This window comes from Otolemur garnettii, unplaced genomic scaffold (genome assembly GCF_000181295.1).
Source record: "Otolemur garnettii isolate 467f Iridium unplaced genomic scaffold, OtoGar3 scaffold00040, whole genome shotgun sequence".
Lineage (NCBI taxonomy): Eukaryota > Metazoa > Chordata > Mammalia > Primates > Galagidae > Otolemur > Otolemur garnettii.
This window is the reverse complement of record NW_003852435.1, coordinates 9,327,392-9,347,817: the sequence shown is the minus strand read 5'-3', so window position 1 is coordinate 9,347,817 and position 20,426 is coordinate 9,327,392. Positions and strand designations below refer to the sequence as shown.

At 35.4% G+C, this 20,426-nt stretch overlaps 1 pseudogene; it reads left to right on the top strand.

Moving 5' to 3' along the window:
- The window catches only part of LOC105887018, a 76,687-nt pseudogene extending 63,335 nt beyond the window's left edge, over positions 1–13,352 (top strand).
- Positions 13,353–20,426: the final 7,074 nt, after the last annotated feature.

The following is a 20,426-nucleotide window of genomic DNA, read 5'->3' as shown; positions in this document are numbered from 1 at the left end:
AAAAATACTCTTCAAAATTCTAGGGAAAGTACTGATAGTTTACTCTATCTTGCTTTTATTATGTTGATATGTTACTTAGCTTTCAGTCTAAGTAAATGACATTTTTTTGAACTTTTAATTGAAAACCGATAAGCAATGTTTTCAATTTTTTCTTCTTCTATATTATCTGCTGCCTATGAAGAGTGTTTTATGGGTAATGGCTTATCAAATCTATAATTGATTCTTTTATATGTGGAGGATCAATTTAAACCCATCACTTGGGGGGTTTAAATTGATTGCACGTGCCTGCTTCATTGCCCGAGGGTTGAAGGTGAAGCGTGGGAAGATACTGCAGTGATCAGGCAGAACTGGGGGTTTTGTCTTAGTTTTATAGAGACTTCCCTCTTCATCTTACTATAGCTTAGTCTAAACACTTTGTTTTAAAGAATGTACATGGATTTAACGCTCTACACTTCAAACCAAAAAGTTTTCAAAGATTGTACTTTCCCCTTTTCCCTTTCTTCTTGAACTTTAAAACAGAAAAAGGGAAATGTTGTCCAATTTCTAGGCATATCACAGAGAACCCCTGGAGGAGCCTCAGAAAGGTACATAACGTTATTTTTAAAAATTGCTCTACTGTTCTTTTATTTTATAAATCATGAAACAACAAAATCAGAGTGAGAAGGGCAAGATTTACTTTCCTAAAAATTAATCTTTTTAACTTGAGGAGCTTTGCTTCACAAAATGAGGATGGATTATCGTCTGTATTAGAATAGTTCATCCTCTTTTCTCCTCAGATATATTTACACTCAACTGATAGGTTCCCATTTTTCTTTTATCTATTTTTTACATGCAATCAGATGTTTTCATTATAATCTAAACAGAGATATAGAGGAGAAGGAGTTTTCATGGGGGCCTGTCAATGCATGAGTGTCTAAGACCTACAGAGGTAACAGAGGGAACCGGTCTGGGTTACTACTTCTGTCTTTGAAACAATAATGTAAGAGTCTACACTACCTAACATTTTAAAGCTATTTATTTTCATTTGGGAGTTTTCATCTCTAAACAATTCAGTATAAGTTATCTAAAATATCTATGTTAAATTTTATTGTCATGCATATCACATAAACTTAGGTTTCTTGTGGTAGAGAAAGAAGGCTGTAGTACTTTCATATTTAGGTGAGTTTTACAATGGTTCTTTTTTCTTCTCATAGGTAGGAGTGTCCTTTCCCTACAGTGGTTTAGGGACTGCTGCGGGGGGTTGCATATGGTGCAAGATTACTAGAGTCTTTGGACATTCGACCTTGTAATGTTACTGGGGGGTAAGGAATTACATACTCTATTATCATCATTTTTACATTTAGTGAAATCTAAATGTTAACCCTAGGGATGATTAGTGCACAAGTTCGTACTATTATCTCTGCCCATGTGTGAAAATTTTATACCCACAGAGAGGCAGTCCTTGTGAGACAGACAAGCTACATTCCTAAGAACATCCTTAGGTCTATTCCTGAAGAACAATGCATATATAATAATAACACATGGAACAACAATGACAACAACAATACTATTATGGCACAATGCCTCTTATGTGCTTATAATATAGTGTGATACTGTAATAATTACAATTGTAATATGCTATACTACAATTAGTTCAAATTTTTAAAGAGTTACAAAAGTTATTGTGCACTTTCTTTTAATTCAAGCAAACTGCACATACAAACAAACTCACACAAAAAGTGTAGGTAGGAAACAGAAGAAATTTCAGAAAAGAGTATGAAAGGTTAACACCTAATGTTGCATCGATGCTAAGCTAATAGGAATGTTATGCTTATTTTGATCTTCTAACCAAATCAATAGTAGACTTTCTATTTCAATAATTAATCTACCAAGCTTCTTAGCAATAATGAGGCTTTCATTGGAGCTATGCCTCTCAGATGTTCCATTATTCTTACTTTATCCTTTATAATTGTTCCAATAAGTAGTGGAGTGACTGAAGCCTAATGCTTTCCCAGTGAATGATGGCATCTGGCCTTTCTCTGAACACTCAATTATTTCCACTTTCATTTCAGTTATAATCACCTTTCTCTTTGCTGCAGGCTCACTTGGGCTTGCAGTGGACTTTTGCTTTAGAAGCACAGTAAACAGATGCACAAAATCAATGAAAAAAAGTGATGTTATGGGTAAGTGGCCATGTAAACAATGAGACTAGCCAGGAATGTAAAGATACCACAACGAACTGCTCATGCCAGGCCAGTTTGTTTACATGTGCAGAAGAAAATAATTCTCAAATGATAAATTTAATTATTTAATTATAAACATTCCTTATGACACAGCAATGCTGGGAATCACTTGAAGTTCAAGTGTGTCTTTGGCTTCGTGTAAGGAATAATTTAGTTGTGAGCCAACAGTATAAAGGGAAAGCAAGTTTTGTCCAGAAAATGGGGAAGAGCTGCTCCAGAGCTGTGGAGAGGCCAGTTCTCCTTACAGAGGAAAATGGGGCCCTGGTGCCTCCAGCCCCTATGTCTAAGCAGCCCCTGTATCTTAGCTCCTAGGCTAAACAAAGGAAAGAACACTTATTTTTTGGAAAGGGCAATGTGTTCCTGGAATTAGGGGGACACCCTCTTTATGACTAAGTGTGGCAGAACAGGAAGTGTTATGGCATCAAGTGCATGACGGGAATAGGAGGTTTCCTCAGATGCCTTTAAGGTAATTTTATGGTAAAGAGGGTGTAATGAAACTGTGAAGTCAAGAAGAGGTTGATTTCTACTTCACCTTACTTGTTGGAACTTGTCCTGCATAATTAAGCAATGCCTGTCAGTTTTCTGTCTTACTTGTGGGGAACATTGGGAGCCCATTTGTAAGTATTTGAATACCATAAAATACCATAAATGGAATCGTTGGTATGTGACTCAGGAACTGCCTCTCTCTTTCTCTTTCATATATATAACACACACATATATAACAATTCTCACATATAATATGTATGCACATATATATAACATTTATACACACACATATCACATATATATGTTAAATAGGCAAACCTATCATGTTGATCTTAGATATACCAAGTGCATCTCTGACGCTCATGTATAGTTCACACGCATAAAAATTGAGTGGCACCTTTAGGTAAAATATTGAGTTTTTCCTGAACACAGGCAACTCTTGTGTATGGATAACAATAGGTGCTGTGGCTAGATGGAGGTTTGGAGAGATAATTCATATAATTATGATAATTTCTATACTCTGTGGAATAGATTTGGATTTAGCTTTACTGTCTCTGCTGAAAGGGCAGGAAGGTTACAGAGTAACGTAGGTTACATACAGCTCAGTACTTGGCTCAGAACAGCATTTCACAGGAGTTTCTGTGGAATACTAGGTGTATAGGTTAAGAGAACGGTTATTTAAAAACTTGTTTTGTAGTCAAGCACACTTGTAAAAGCTTGGATAAACAAAGATAAACAGTTTGCTTCACTGTAAGATCTTTCAGGGCCCTTCTTTGTGGGCTTAGACTCTCCACGAGTTAGGCCAGTAGGCACCATTTTCTAAATTTAGTTATTGTACTGTTTTTTCATAGAAATCTTTCAGTGCTAGTAAAATGGGAATATTTGGAACCAGTAACAGAGGCAACAGTGGAAAGGATTTCTCTTAATATTTTTTATTAATGCAGTCTTGCAATAAGTTTACTGTTAATATTTCTTTTGTGTTAGAGGCCTATTAACAGATTGAAGGATGAATTAAAAGAGAATAAAAGATGACTTTAACAACCATAAAGCAGTGAATGACCATTGTTTCTACTAAGCACAGCGATTCACCTTATATTCATTGCTTTTTAAAATTATTCTTATTAGATACCATACATGCAGGAAAAAAATATGTCTGAAGACATGTATTGGTAATTCAAGGACTGCATGGTGCAACCTTTTCAAATCCATAATGCTAGAAGACATGTATTTTTGCATTTGTAAACTCTGCCTCTGGCATAACGGAATCGTTTTTAGTAATTTCTAAAACATTTGATTTACTTTGTAGGTATTTTCATATTGAAATATAAACACTGTGTCCTAAGAATTTTAATGAAATGAAGGCACGTTAAAATCCCAGTCCACACTAATTCAGTGCAAATGACAATTTGATGAGTGTTTTATTACTGAAAAACGTAGCAGTCTCTTCTTTATAAGCAGTTTGCTCCAACTTCTTACTGGAAACACTGAGCCCCAATGAGCTGCAAGATAAAGGAAGCCCACCTTTCCTACGTTAAGTTTTAAGAACATTGGGATCTCCTATTTCAACTCACGTATTTCTAATAGAAGTAAGAGAAAAAGCTAAAAGCATTTATTTTAAAATTTATACTCACCTATTACGTAATCCTAGAAGAAAAATTTGGACACTGCAGAGCACACTACATAATTAATAAAAAATAGATACAAGCCATTATGGCCACTAATAAGAGATTTTTATTTAATGTTAACCTTGAAAGAGGACAGATGGTTTTGACTAGCACCATTTACACACACACACACACACACACACACACACACACACAGAATTCTTACCTCTGTGTGTCTAAAAGCTAAAGCTAATACACAAGTCAGGTGCTTCAAAATCCTGGACCATGCAATATGCAAAAGACAAAGAAGGATCACCATCTGTAGCACAGTGGTAATGGCGCCAGCCACATGCGCTGAGGGTGGTGGGTTCAAACCCGACCCAGGCCAGCTAAACAACAATGACAACTGCAACCAAAAAAAGAAATAGCCAGATGTTGTGGCAGGCACCTGTAGCCCCAGCTACTTGGGAGGGTGAGGCAAGGGAATCAATTAAGCCCAAGAGTTGGAGGTTGCTATGAGCTGTGATGCTGCCACATTCTACCCAGGGTGACAGCTTGAGACTGTCTCAAAAAAAAAAAAAAAAAATGACAAAGAAGATAGATTAAACAGAAGAAGTTGGTAGTATAACACACTCATGAATCCTTAGAAGACAAACTTTGAACAGCTACATGTGGTTTCCAAAATTCAAGCACAATTCCAATTCTATATTTGGTTAATATTGATTACAGACTCTTTTCTGAGTCAGCGATTACCATGTTTGAAACAGGAAGTTTATACTGTATCAAATGATGGAGAAAAATAATTTTAGATCATTTAAGAAAAGCAATGAGTTTCTCAGAAATATAAGTTCTTTATAATTTTGGTATGATTGTAGGTAATTAAAAATATGGAACACATGAAATAATTTGGGTACCACTGCAAATGTGGATATGTAATACTCTACCAGGAAACTGATAGAAGTTTATTTGAAGGTAAATTGATATTAAAAATTAGAAAGATGTTTTGGAGAATTTTCCTCACACCTTCTCTCAAAGAACTTAATATTTTGTATGTGAAATGATGAAAGTAATTTTCAGTCAGGAAGAATTTATATTAAAATATACAATTAATTCAATTGCCCCCGGCAGAAAAGCGTCGGATGTCTTGCACTCGACAAAGGTGATTCATCTGAAAAACCAACAATTACTAGCTATTTAATTTTTCTCGTATCTATTTTGATGACAGTCACTTAAAGGCATTTTTATTTTGCAAAGTCTGTGAAAGTTATTATAATGTATTTTTCTCAAGGACGACTACACATCAACTTTCAGACTCTAAATGACGAATTAATACCCAATTTCTGGTTTTTGAATTTAATGCATATTGTAACTGACAATTTGGTAAGTACCGTTTCATAGTATATTTCATTGTTATTATAATTTAAATAATGTAACATATATGAATTTTTTTTTTTTTTTTTTTGCAGTTTTTGGCCAGGGCTGGGTTTGAAGCCACCACCTCCGGCATATGGGGTTGATGCCCTACCTCTTTAAGCCACAGGCACCACCCCACATATGAATTTTACTTTGAAATATTTTCCTAAAGATATTTAGGCATTTTATTTTGAATAATAATGTTGAAAGTGTAATAAAGCTTATGTACCTTCTATTTGTATCAAAAATTTATGCATGCATTTTTAAGTGGTAATCTTTAATATTGAGTGATATTCATTGTAAATTTCAAAGTCATCTTTATCTAAGTCTTTAACTCAATTATTTTAGCAAATACCCAAGCAACCTATGAAGACTAGACTTCATATTCACGTATGATTCCTACTAATTCCAAGCTGCGTTTGGGGCTACAGTTATTACATTTAGGTAAAACTGTGGAGATAAATATGGGGATACATTTTAAAAATGGGTGTCTTTGGTTAGGAGAGTTAATATAATGACTAGAATTCATGTTAATATGTTAGTGATTAATAGAATATCCATTGATGAAAATAGAAGATAGACTCAGGGTTTTGTGTATCTGTGGGTTAAGGAACACCTCTGTGAAGGGCATGTACTTGTGAATTGGAGCAATTTTGCTGAGTTGTGAAAGTGGATTTCATCATTTCTTACTAACTCCACATTTGTCGTTTGAAACTCACTGTAGGAGTATTTATACACTTAGAATTTTTTAAACATACAACTCAGTGATTTTTTTATTTATTTATTTATTTTTATTCTGTAGAATCAAATTGCTGGCAGTATCTCTGATTCAGGCGTTGAGGAGTGGAATGAAAATAGAAGCAAAGACAAAATTAAAATAGCATAGACAGAAGATTTTGATTTTTACCTACTTCACTGTTTCAATCAGGAGCACACTCCATGTCTCCTGAATGGCCTTTGTATTCCTATAAATAGCTTTCCATAGGCCTGCCACAGGTAGATGTTGATGAATACCCATCAATTAATTGAATTCTATGTTACTTTTTATGACCCATAGGGTCATGTTCTAATTATATTGATGTTACAGAAAGTAACTTCAATAGTAAATATGTAATTCTTTTTAATTTCTGAATTTTAAATTGATAATATTTAATATTAAGTAATATAATTTGTAACATTTCTAAATCATCTAAATTTGAATTGTCCAATAGGTGCAGTCTAAACTCACATGGCATTTATGTATCTATTAAAGTGGAAGAGAAAACAAAACATATTTTTCACTTACTTCCAGGAACAACCAAGTACACATGGCTATATAAAATGTTAGAAAAAAATATGTATTCTGTGTTCAGAACTTTCTTTCTAATTGTTAATTCCAAATATTGTTTATTGAGGGGAGTGGAAAAATAGTTAAACATTTCTGAAAGTGTAACGACAAAGCCACTGGAGAATAAAAGTGAAGAGGTTTTCTCAGTGCCCGCTCCATAAAAAATTAAAAGAATCAAGTGATGTTAGAACTGATCGAATTTATGCTTGCATTTTACAAAATGGTAACTCTTAACAATTGACTTTGAAAGATTTTTTTTTCTCAGATAGGTAACATGAAATAGAAACTCTTAGATAAAATACAATTTACAATAAAATGTACGGCACATATTTTCTTAGTGGTTTCTCTGTGGTAAATACCGAGTACCAGGAATATGAAGATATAATGAACACAGTTTATGATTGCAATATATGATTTTAACTTATGTAAAGTTCACGGTCTAATTGGAAGAGATACCCATGTTAGGAGACAATTTTCCCATAGTACGTGAAGTTGTGGAGATGAAGTACAGCTAAGGAACTCTGGAACATATTCTTGAGGCAACATTTAAGTAAGATTTTAAAGCATGAGTAGGAATTCACCAGATGTGAAAGTGAAAGAATAGTCCAGGTAGATGCAGTGGCATGGAGCACGTCAGGACTGGGTAAGGGTATGTGTCATGTCTGTTGAGCGCAAAGGCATGTGATTGATGTGCCCAATGGAAAAGGTGACACTGAGCTGAATGGCAGTTTTGATATGTAGTATTCAAGTGCCTCCTTTATAAGGTTTCAATGGGAGAAGATATGTGGTATACACGGACATGTTTGTTTTGTTTTGTTTTTGTTTTTTGCAGTTTTTGGCTGGGGCTGTGTTTGAACCTGCCACTTCCAGCATATGGGGTTGGTTTGAGCCACGAGTGCCACGAGTTTTGTGTTTTTAATTATGGCTCAAATAGTTCAAGCAAATAAGAAAAGGGAATATGGGTAGACTCATTTGACATTTTGGGGATAGACAGAAGAGGCTTGAATACCCATTGTTTTCAAGGATTGAGGTACAGAAGTCATAAAAAATGTGTGAGTGACTGAGTGGTAGATGGATTGATCCACAAAGGAACCAATGAAATGAGCAGGCAGGTTGTTTTGATCAATGTCATAGCAGTATTGGGTTTATGAGTATGGTTGAAAGACTAAGACTCCATGGATTAGGATTGAGTATCCATTACATATATGATATTATAATATAAATATCTCTGAAAATTTTAGTTATTTAAATTCTCAAATCTATCAGATTTATCCAGTGTATTTCTCCAGTGTAAGAAGGGAAATAATAACCTCAATTCTTATGCCTTAGTGTAAGGATTAAAAGAGTATATATACATAATATTTCTTTCCCCAGGCCTAGCACTCTGTTATTGATTACTGTTGTGACTTAGTTGTCAGTAATATGTTAAATGCCAGACAGTAGGCATTTGACTTTAATACTACAATTTAAAATTTATTAATAGCATTTCTTTAAGACCTATGAAAATGTCTCTCAAATTGTTAAACCTGAGCAGTTTGATGAAAAGTTAACCTTCAACTTCTGCAATTTTTTTTTTTTTTTTGGCCAGGGCTGGTTTGAACCCACCACCTCTGGCATATGGGGCCAGCAGCCTACTCCTTGAGCCACAGGCACCTCCCTACTTTTGCAAATTTCTTTACCTAAATATAGCAATGGAGTTAAGAAACACTTGTTTTGTACTTTCTCATTAGCAGTATCCATTTCCTACACAAACGCCTTTTTGTATTTTCTAACTATGATTTTTCCTTCATTTCTGAGAGTAATGCCACCTCAATTGAAAACATACTTAGTTGTTTTTACAGTCATCACCAATAATGTGAAACTACGCACAATGATTTCTTCTAGGATACGTTTCTGAGTCATAAGAATTGCATTTAAACTTCAGGTGAATCATTAACCATAGAACCCTAGTGCCTGATTTTATCTAATAATTAATTTTTATATTTCGTTTCTTTAGTATACACATGATTCAAATCAGGGTATCTCCTCTACCACTCTAACTTTTAAACCAAATAGAAAGGAAGGATATGTTATTTATTCTGTAAATTTGAGTTAAAAGAAATCTATGCATCTGTAGAAATATACAAAATAAGATCAGAGAAAGAGATAAAAGGAACAAAATGACAAAGCACTTCTTTACAAAAATGCAAGTAAACATATATATATACACAATATATATAGGAAAATGAAAAAATTATACAACCACAAATTATAACTCCCAATATAGCATTCTATTCAGGCAAAGATAATTAATAGATGAGAAAACCACTGATTTAAAAATTAAAGAAATGAAAACAATATCATGGATATCTTCATTCTGATGTTAATGGAATCATTATTCAAAATAACCAAGATATGGAAATAAACTAAGTGCCCATTGATGGATTAATGAATGAAGATAATGTTAGATGGATAGATATAAATGATAGTGATTACATATGTAATATATATGGGAATAACATATAACATGAAATATTATTCATCCTTTAAAAAGATGGAAATAAGTCCCATATGGAACAACATGGAAGAACCTGGAAAACAGTATGCTAAAGGAGCTAAGCTACATGGAGAACACTGAATAGTGCATGATATCACTTATATGTGGAATAAAAAGCATTAACTCATAGAGGCAGAGAATATAATGGTGGTTACTAGGGACCAGGATGTAGGGAAAAAGAGAAAATGTTGATCAAAGTATACAAAATTTCAGATACAAGATGAATAAGATCTGGAGATCTATTGCATAGTTTGTTGACCATAATTAATAATAGTGTATTGTGTACTTGAAATACTTAATATTTGCAAAGAGAATAAATCTTTCCTGTTCTCATCACACACACACACACAGAGGTAGCTATGTGAAGTTATACAAATATCTTTAGCTTTATTGGATAAGAATTTCATAATTATACATGTATATATATTGAATATACACTGAATCATCACATTGTATACTTTAAATATGTTCACATATATTTAAATGCACTTTAAAATTTTATTTATGAGACACAGGTAATCATGGAAGAAAAGGTTATTGGCTTTCAAATTATCCTCCAATTACTTTATTTTTAATTTGAATGAAAAGGTTTGCTTTAAAATAGAGAGATGTGGAAGATGGCATTTTAAGAAGCCATCTATTTAGCATTGTCAGTAAGGGAATAAACCAGTTGTATGTGCTTCCTGATGAGATACAATGAAATGTACACAGCATCAATTATCAAGTATTCTTGAATACCTTTTAACATGAACCTGTACTCGTAAACAAATAACCGTAAGTTATGATCTTGAATATTTGCTCTATTATAACCATAAGTTATCATCTTGGATATTTGTTCTATTGTAATTATAATATGCCTCCTATAATTATAATTATTACACTTTTATTATTTGTTATATATAACTATAACATGTATTTCTTCTTATTATTTTTTTTTTAGAGACAGAGTCTCACTTTATTGCCCTTGGTAGAGTGCTGTTATGCCACAGCTCACAGCAACCTCCAACTCTTGGGCTTAGTCGATTCTCTTGCCTCAGCCTCCCGAGTAGCTGGGACTACAGGCCCCCACCACAACACCCGACTATTAACATGTACTTATTATTAAACAAACTTTGGTATATCTGAGAAGACCTAAAGGGTTGCATGAGATTCAGATGACTGGTAAAAAATGTCCTGGTTTTATTTTTTCACAATATTTAGTTTTTATCTCTAATCAATGAAAAGTACAAAAGTAACTAGTTGAGAATACACATCTAAGAAACCACATTTTCTTAACAAATAAAATGAGCAATTTCTCACTTTCAACAAAGATGTCTTAGTCTTTCCCTCTACATCTATTATTTAAATAACTACCATGACATTTTCTTTACTATTTAAAAGCTTAAAACATAATACTAAAATATTATCCTAATAGAAAAATTTTTTGCTGTTTTCGGTGTTGGTTCTGTTTTGTTTTGTTTTTAATCTTGAAATCCCGAGGGTTACATATCTAAACCCACTGTTGCATTTTCTGTTGCTATAATGGCAAATAAAAAACTACAATTTACTCTTAACAGCAAATTTTAAAAATGCATCAATGCTCCAAAGGGAAAAATATGCTGAGAATTATAAGTTCCATTAGGCAGTGTCCCACTTGTAGGGTGGCATTTATGTGCTTCCTGACATGGTTTTATTCCTCGGGAGACACTAAGGATTGCTTTAGAGTCAGTAGTGACTCACCCACTGAAACTAGCACCAGAGAAGCATTAAGCTGACTTTTAGAAACGTGTTTCCAAATTTTTAATTTTGACCTTGAAAAATAGCATACACTTTTACTACACTGAGGTAGTATATGTAATCAACCAAACAAGAATAAAATTTTATAAATTAATCTGGAAAATGCTTTGTAGGTGATTTTAAATTTAGATACTCATTAGATTTGTTGTTGTTTGGGCTTTTTTCCTCTTTAAATGTTCCCTTGAGTTAAGTGTTCCAACGAAGTGAGAATGAATCTCTCTCTACAGGGAGTATAAAGCCTGACATTTGAGAAAGATTGTGTTTTGGTCTCATGTCCACTGACAGCATGATGAGAAGTTAATAGGCCAAATAAACTTACCATTTACAGGTGAGTAAGCCTGAATAGTGAATTATTTGCACAGCTGTCACTTTGTGCTTCAAAATGCACCCATTGTCAGAAGGAACTTATATGTTTAGAAAGTTTAACCTCTTCAGAGTGAAAGCTTGAATTTCAATCGGCAGAGAGTGAAACATTTAAATTACAAGGACTTGGTAAATAAGTCCTGATGATGTATTTCTATAGGGCAGGGAAAGAAACAGATAGGATTGATATCCAGGACTCCAGGAAATCTCCAGTGCTGTGGTCCCCAACACCTGGACTGTGACCAATACCAGTCTGGGGACTGTTAGGAACCAGGCTGCACAGCAGGACATGAGTGGCAGGCAAGTACGCCATGCTTCATCTGTATTTACAGTTGCTCCCTGTCACTTGCATCACCGCCTGAGCTCCACCTCCTGTCAGGTCATCAGCAGCATTAGATTCTTACTGGAGTGCAAACCCTGCTGCAAATTGCTCATGTGAGGGATATAAGTTGTTCACTCCTCTGAGAATCTAATACCTGATAGCGTGAGGTAGAGCAGTGGCAGTAAAGCTGGCCGGCGGCAGCGGCTGCAAACAGAGATTATCACTGGTAGAGAGGTTTGACTACATAGAGACCATAATGAATCAATTGCTTGCAGACTTTTAACAAAACCCTATCAGTAGTTTGGCAAGTGAAAATTAAGCTGCTTCTGGCAATAGGCTTTATAGAGGCAAGTGAGTTGATGTACTTCCATTGTACAGTTACATCTGGGTTGTAGGTCTGAATCTGACATTTATTTTAGTCCATGTGGGGTCCACCCATTATTTTCTTTACCAATTCTATCTGCACCTCTTTCTCAAACTCCACACTTGTTTCAGTCATGGTTTAGTTAAGCCCACAAGCTAACCCTAGCAAAGTGAGTAAAAGACAAATGTAACTGGAGAGTGTCTTTGAAAACAGGGAAAGACCTACTGATGGGGTAGCAGAAGACCCTAAGACTGCCAACAAAATGAAAGCTGCATCTAAAAGAAAAGACCAAGAGCCGTACTTAAATTACAGGTTCATTGCAAGAGGTGATTCACATTCTCCAAGCCTACTTTGTACTGGGTGGCTACTGGCCATCCAAGCAAGCTACGAAACCTTCAGAACTGCTTTATTGTATGGCGATCAAGCACTCTCCATTAAAAAATAAGCCTTTAGTGTGGCGACTGTGGCTCAGTGAGTAGGGCGCTGGCCCCATATATCGAGAGTGGTGGGTTCAAACCCGGCACCAGTCAAACTGCAACCAAAAAAAAAAAAATAATAAGCCTTTGGAATTTTTCAAATGAAAACAAAAATCGTGACTATAAGGAACAGAATCAGTCATTGAAGGTCACCACTTCATTAAACGCGTCTGCACCAAGAGCATCTTTCTCAGTGGGTAACTACATCACCAAAGCTAAATTTCTCTTTACCATTGGTGAAGACTTGATCCTGCCTGCGGCTAAGGACATCTGTCATGAACATGTAGAAGAGGCTGCAATTCAAAAAGAAGCACATGTTAGCACCAATGCTAGAAGAATTGATGAACTAGCAGAAGATGCTGAGACAGGATTGATAGAGATGATTAATGAGTCACCAAGGGCCAAAATCAAGTTTGATGAGTCCACTCATGTTGACAAGGCAACAAAGCTTGTTTATCTGTGATATAGTTTCAAAAGGCTATGTATGAGGATAATTTGTGTGCACTTTTCTTAACAACCCACACCACAGCTGCAGAACTGTTCAAGTCTTTGAATGATTACATATAAGGAAAATTAAATTGGTCATTTTGTGTTGTTGGTATATACAGAGAGTGGCTGCTATGACTGCACAGCTTCCTAGATAAACTACTTGAGCCAAGAATGTTGCTTCTCAATGTGAGTCTGTGCACTGTGTTATCCACAGAGAAATTTGATCAGCTGAAAATGTCACTTGAACTAAATAATGCTTGCAGAATATTACTAAAACGATCAACCTCATTAAGGTACATAACTTTAACTTGTGTCTGTTTGCACAGCTCTGTGACAAGATGGACACAGAGCACACACATCTTCTCTTACACCCAGAAGTGAAACGGCTTTATACAGGTAGATTGCTGGATAGAGTTTTTGAGTTATGAGAGAACCTCTACAGATTTCTTTTAGAAAAACAGTCACCACTGGCAGCACGTTTCAGTGACACAGAATGGGTCACAAAACCTGCTTACTTGTGTGACATATTCACTTTGCTCACCAGACTCAATCTGTCATTTCAGGAGAGAACTGTGTTCAAGTCAGTAGATAAAGTTGGCTGCATTCAAAGTCAAGCCAGAATTATAGGGGCAATGAGTGATTTTGATGTTTCAAATATTAGCACAGATTTTGAAAGAGACTGAGCTGGGGATTTCTTCCTTCCAGGTGGTGCATGATCATCTGTTTCAGCTTTCAGAGGAGTTTGAGCATTACTCCCCAACCATGACAGATCTTTGAACTTGGAAGAAGTGGATCCATGACCCATTTGTGCAAAAATCAGGTGAATTGACCTGCTAGAAAAGAATCCACTACTTGAGGTCACAAATGACAGTGGCACTAAAAATGTGTTTGAGACAATTTCAAACTTCCATACCTTTTGGATTAAAACCAAGGCCATGTATCCTGAAATGGCCACAGAAGTACTGAAAAGCCTGCTTCTATTTCCCGCATCTTGTATTGTATTTGTGAAGTAGGGTTTTCTGCAGTGACAGCAACCAAAATAAGGCTAGGAAGTAGATGGACTTAAGCTTCAGGTATCACTGTCTCTCGTCACCCCCCAAATAGATGGGACTGTCTATTTGCAGACAAACAAGCTCAGGGGTCAACTGAGTCTGCATTATGGTGAGTTGTATAATTATTTTATTACATATTAGAATAGAATAGAATAGAATAGAGTACACAATAAATGTAATGTAACATACTTGAATCATCTCGAACCATCCTCCCATCCCCAGTCTGTGGAAAAATTGTCTCGCATGAAACTGGTTCCTGTGCGCCGAAAAAGATGGGGATGGCTGCTCTAATGGAATGACTGACTTGTCATAGTTCCAGTAATGCTCCCAAGATTGACCCCTTTAGTGCACACCAATGGAATCAAACTAGTTTGGTAATGAGGCTAATCTACAATTGCTTTGGGTTAAAAATGTCAAAACTCTGGCAGTCATAAAAAAATACAAAATACAAGTGTTGGCAAGTATGTGGATGAAAGGGAACCCTTGTACACTGGGGAATATGAATAAGTCATTAAGAAAAAGATTATGAAACTTTCTTAAGAAGTCAAAAATAGAAAAACTTCCATTTGTGTTTTTTGCTCACTTTTTAATGGGGTTGTTTGGGTTTCCCTTCTGGCTGCTTTGTTTGCCTTATTATAGATTCTGGATATTAGCCCTTTATCACATGTATAGTTTGCAAATATTTTCCCCAATTCTGTCGATTGACTATTTACTCAGTTGATTATTTTCTTTGCTGTGCAGAAATTGTAATTTAATCAAGTCCCATTTGTTTATTTTTATTGTTGCTATATTCACTTTTGGAGTGGGAAAAATAGGTGGACATAATTTTTTAACAGAAGATAGACAAATGGCCAAAAAAGCATGAAGACATGCTCAACATCACCAATCTTCAGGGAAATGCAAATTGAGATATTGCCTTATCTCTGTCAGAATAGCCATTATTAAAAATCAAATAACAATAGATCCTGGTGTGAATTCAAAGAACATGGGACTTCAAATGATAACAACTTCTGCGGAAAACAGCATGGAGATTCTTCAAAGAAATAAAGGTCAATTTACTATTCACTCCAGATATTCCACTGTAGGGTATCTACCCATAGGAAAATAAGTCATTTCATTAAAAAGACACTTTCACTCCAATGTTTATTGCAGCACAAATCACAGTAGCAAAGATGGGGAATCATACTAAGTGCTCATCAATACATGAATGGATTTTAAAAATGTGGTGTGTGTATATATATATATGTATACACACACACACAATGGAGTAATCTCAACCATAAAAAGGGATATAGTATTGTCTTTTGCAGGACCTTGGATGGAATCAGAGACCACTATGCTAAATGTAATAATTCAGGAATAGGAAATAAAAGCATCACATGTACTCTGGAAAAATTGGGAGCCAATGAATGGGCGCACAAGGGCACAATGAGATACAAAGATCACAGGAATTCAAAAGGGGAATGGAAAGAGGGAGAGTTAAAACCTACCTATTATAATGAACACTATTTGGCTTTGGGAACACTAAAATCCCCAAGAATTATAAAAGGTATCCATGTAACACAACATTTTTACCCCACTGATATTTTGGAGTTTAATAAGAAATTTAAAATGCAACTACCATATTGTCAAATAATCCCACGTAAGGGTATATATCCAAAGAAAATGAAATCAGCATGTGCAAGAAATATCTGCACAACCATGTTTGTTGTTGCAATATTCACCATAGCCAAGATATGGAATCAACCTGAGTGTTCATCCTGGATGAATGGATTAAACAAACGGTGTGTTCATACACAATGGAATGCTATGGAGCTATAAGAAAGAATAAAATTTTGCCATTTGCAGCAACATGGATAAACCTGGAGGACATTATGCTGAGCTCTACACAAACAAATTACACATGGTCTCATTCATACGTGGAATCTAAAAAAGTTGATTTTATGGAAGTAGAGAGTAGAATGTTGGTTGCCAGGACTAGCCTGGTTGAGGTTAGGGAGATGTTTGTCAAGGATGTTTGTCAAAATTTCATTTAGGCAGGAAGAGTAAGTTCAAGAGATTTATTGTTCAAGACATTGACTATAGACAATAAAATACTATATTCTTGAAAAATATCAGGAGTGGATGTAAAGTATTCTCTCTATAGAAATGATAATCGGTGTGTGGTAAAACAGATGTTGACTAGCTATATTTAGTCACTCAACAACGTCACTTCATAACATCGTGTTGTTCATAGTAAAAATTATTACATGTAATTTTATCTATCAACATGAAAATTAAATTAAAAAGTACAGATTCCGGGTGGCGCCTGTGGCTAAAAGGAGTAGGGCACTGGCCCCATATGCTGGAGATGGTGGGTTCAAACCCAGGCCCCAAACTGCAAAAAACTGCAAAAAAAAAAAAAAAAAAGTACAGATTCTTAGTCTCCTTTGGAGAACCTAATTCAGTTGATCTGAAGTAGAATTTAGGAAATGAAATTATTAACAACCACTCCAGGTAATTTTGTTGCTGTAGCAAGTTTGAGTTATACTGATTAGTCAACACATGCCATCAGTAACATTCTTCCTGCTGCTTGTAGCTGATTCCAAGACTCCAGGAGAGTCTTGTTCACTTTCTGAAATTTCTTATAGGATTTAGAAATGATTCTTCTCTCCGATTATGCCATATTACTGGCAGTTTCAATATACTTACATGTGAGTTTTCTCTATGCCACTGTGGTCTGCCCAGTGCAGATTCTGAGTTCTGTGGCTATATTGAGATGAAGTTCCCTGCTGTTCCCTGATCCTCACATGGCCACTCTTTCCTTTTATATTAAACATAAATTTTACTTATTTTTATTTGCTCCTGGTTGCACTCTCTGTTTTACTACTTTTTTATTGTTTTTTTAAAAGAGAGTCTCACTTTGTCACCCTCAGTAGAGTGCTGTGGCATCACAGCTCATAGCAATCTCCAGCTCTTGGGTTTAGGCGATTCTCTTGCCTCAGCCTCCCAAGTAGCTGGGACTACAGGCGCCCACCACAACACCCAGCTATTTTTTTTGTTGTTGTTGCTGTTTTGGCCCGGGCTGTGTTTGAACCCACCACCCTCGGTATATGGGGCCAGTGTCCTACTCACGGAACCACAGGCACTGCCCTGTTTTACTATTTGTTCCATAGTCGCAAGTTATATAAATTTGGCTACTTGGAATGAACACAGGCAAAACTTTCCTGGGGGGGTCTTCCTCAAGTGATGATGCAGGAGTCCAATATTCTCTCGAAGTGGGCTGTCTCTATCTCAGAACCTTTGGTTTGCAAAAGCAAAAAAAGAGGGGACGAGACATGATAAATTCAAAGATAATTTACATTACACATTTCCTTAGAATAAATAGTCATTTTTCCTTAATGAAGTAGGAGTATATGTTCATACTGCCACTGCGTGTCCAGGAAGGGGAATTAGAAGTGTTGAAGACAGCCCATAAGTTCCACTGCACTGTTTCATACAAAATGATACATCTCCGCTCTTATAGGCTCACCATGCAGAATGATGTAAGATTTTAAATTGTTAATTATGTATGTTAATGTGTTTTAATTTAGTGGGGTATCAATTTAAATAAATACAATGGTTGAATATTTTGATCATATTAAGAGCCCAGAAAGGAAGGCTATTTAAATATCAAATATTCAAGTATTCTCCATACTTCTTTCCAAGGAGGTTGTATTAGTTTGCAATCCCACCAGCGGTATAAAAGTGTTCCCTTCTTTTCATATCCTCGCCAGCATTGGCACCTTTGAGACTTTGTGATGTGGGCTATTCTGATTGGGTTTAGGTGATATCTCAGAGTGGTTTTAATTTGCATTTCTCTGATGATCAGGAATGATAAGCATTTTTTCAAATGTTTGTTAGCCATTTGTCTGTCTTTGTCAGAGAAGGTTCTCTTCATATCTCTTGTCCAGAGGTAGATGGGATTGTTTACTCTTTCTGTTGATTAATTTGAGTTCTCTGTAGATTCTAGTTATCATCCCTTTGTCAGATTGATACCCTGCAAATATCTTTTTCCATTCTGAAGTTTCTCTTTTTGCTTTACTTGTGTTGTCCTTAGCTGTGCAGAACTCAAATTAGACATCTCATTTGATCCTGCAAGCCTATTACTAGGCATCTACCCGGAGGGGGAAAAATCCTTTTACCATAAGGACATTTGCACTAGACTGTTTATCACAGCTCAATTTATAATCACCAAAATGTCAAAACAACCCAAATGCCCACCAACCCAGGAATGGATGAGCAAGCTGTAGTATACGTATACCATGAAATACTGTTCAGCCATTGAAAGAGATGGAGACTTTACATCTTTTGTATTAACCTGGATGGAGGTAGAACACGTTCTTGGTAAAGAATCACAAGAATGAAAAGGCAAGAATTCAATGTACTCAATTCTAATATGAAGGCCGTAGATGATCTAATACAAGAGGTGGGGTAAGGAAATGAGGGATCAGGGAGAGGGGAGGATGGAGAGGGATGGGGGGGTCATGGTGTATGGCAAACCTCTTGGGGGCAAGACAGAATTACAAAAGAGACTTTACCAAAGAGCCACAATCAGTGTAACCTAATGTTTTGTACCCTCAATGAACCTGGAACAATAAAAAAATTATACATTTGCTGCATCCTGCTTTTTGAATAGGAAAACTATGTGTGTATCATTTAGCTATTGTGTCATAACTCTAACCTAGTGCAATTGTTTAAGCAAATAGCATTGAGTCTTAATCCTTTGGGGACAAAGGACAACTAATTTTACTTTTTTCTTTCACTTACAGACAAAAAAGACTCAATCCTCCCACAATGCAATGGGATCATTGTCGATGTTCTAACTACACTCAGAGAGAATGCTGCCTACACCAATACCAGGAGCTTTATTTTTTCTCTTTATACCTACATAGCAACATGGCTTAAATTTTCTTTTCCTATAACTTATTTTGAGTCTTTTTTTCCAAACCAGTAAGTTGAAGTAAATTATTAAATTTATTAATTTTTTATTCAGAATGGGTACACTACAGATCTTTCTAAGAATGTGAAAGGGAAGGAAGGAGGGGGTGGGGCAGTCTAAGGTTATGGCACACCTTTTGGGGGTGGGACACAAATGTAAGAGATTCCTTATCTAACAAAAGCAATCAATGTAACGTGAATCTGTGTACCCTCAATGAATCCTCAACAATAAAATAAAAAAAGAAGAAGAATGTGAAAAAAATCTTTGAGTCTTTTCCCCAAATGAAAGATAACAGAAAAATAAAAAACACAGAAGATCATATAAATAATGCATAAGTTTGTTTTCACAAGTTCCAGGCTCTTAGAAGATAACCCGTAAGAAACTGATTTCTTAGAGCTAAGTTTAATAAACTTGGATTGAGGATGGAAAACTAAACAGTAATAATAATTACAACACTTGGCAGAATCCAAGATAACAGACGGTAAAATGTACAGTAATCAGAAGTGATTGTTATATAAAGTAATTTATATTATATGAAGTAATTTTAGATTTATGAGTTACTTTCAATTAGATCCCTCATGCCTATTTTCCCAAATAACTCGGCATTTATTTCCACATGATGCTTGAAAATAAATTATTTTTCTTTGACTTCCAGAAATACAGTCTAGTTTTCTATCAAAATTTTTCTCTCATAGTCATCTGTCTTTACAAATTGTGCGCTTATTTCTACAATTCCCTTTAACAGAAAAAGAGTCACCTTTTTTTCATTCTGTTACATGTCCCCTGACTTGAACAATTTCAACAACCTTTTCTTCAGTCAGCTTTAACTTTAATCAGTTCTGACATTCTGACTGCCCTGTTCTTGGGAAGGTTGATTACTTCATACTCTTTGACCTAGAAGTGATAGCTTGCTATGTTTTTATACATCTGGTATTCCACATTTTCTAATTCTTTTTCCTGGTGTTATCTTCGTTGTTTTGAGCATTTCCATTAGTAACTAGATTAGGAAAAACATATTGCTCTGCAGATGACATTA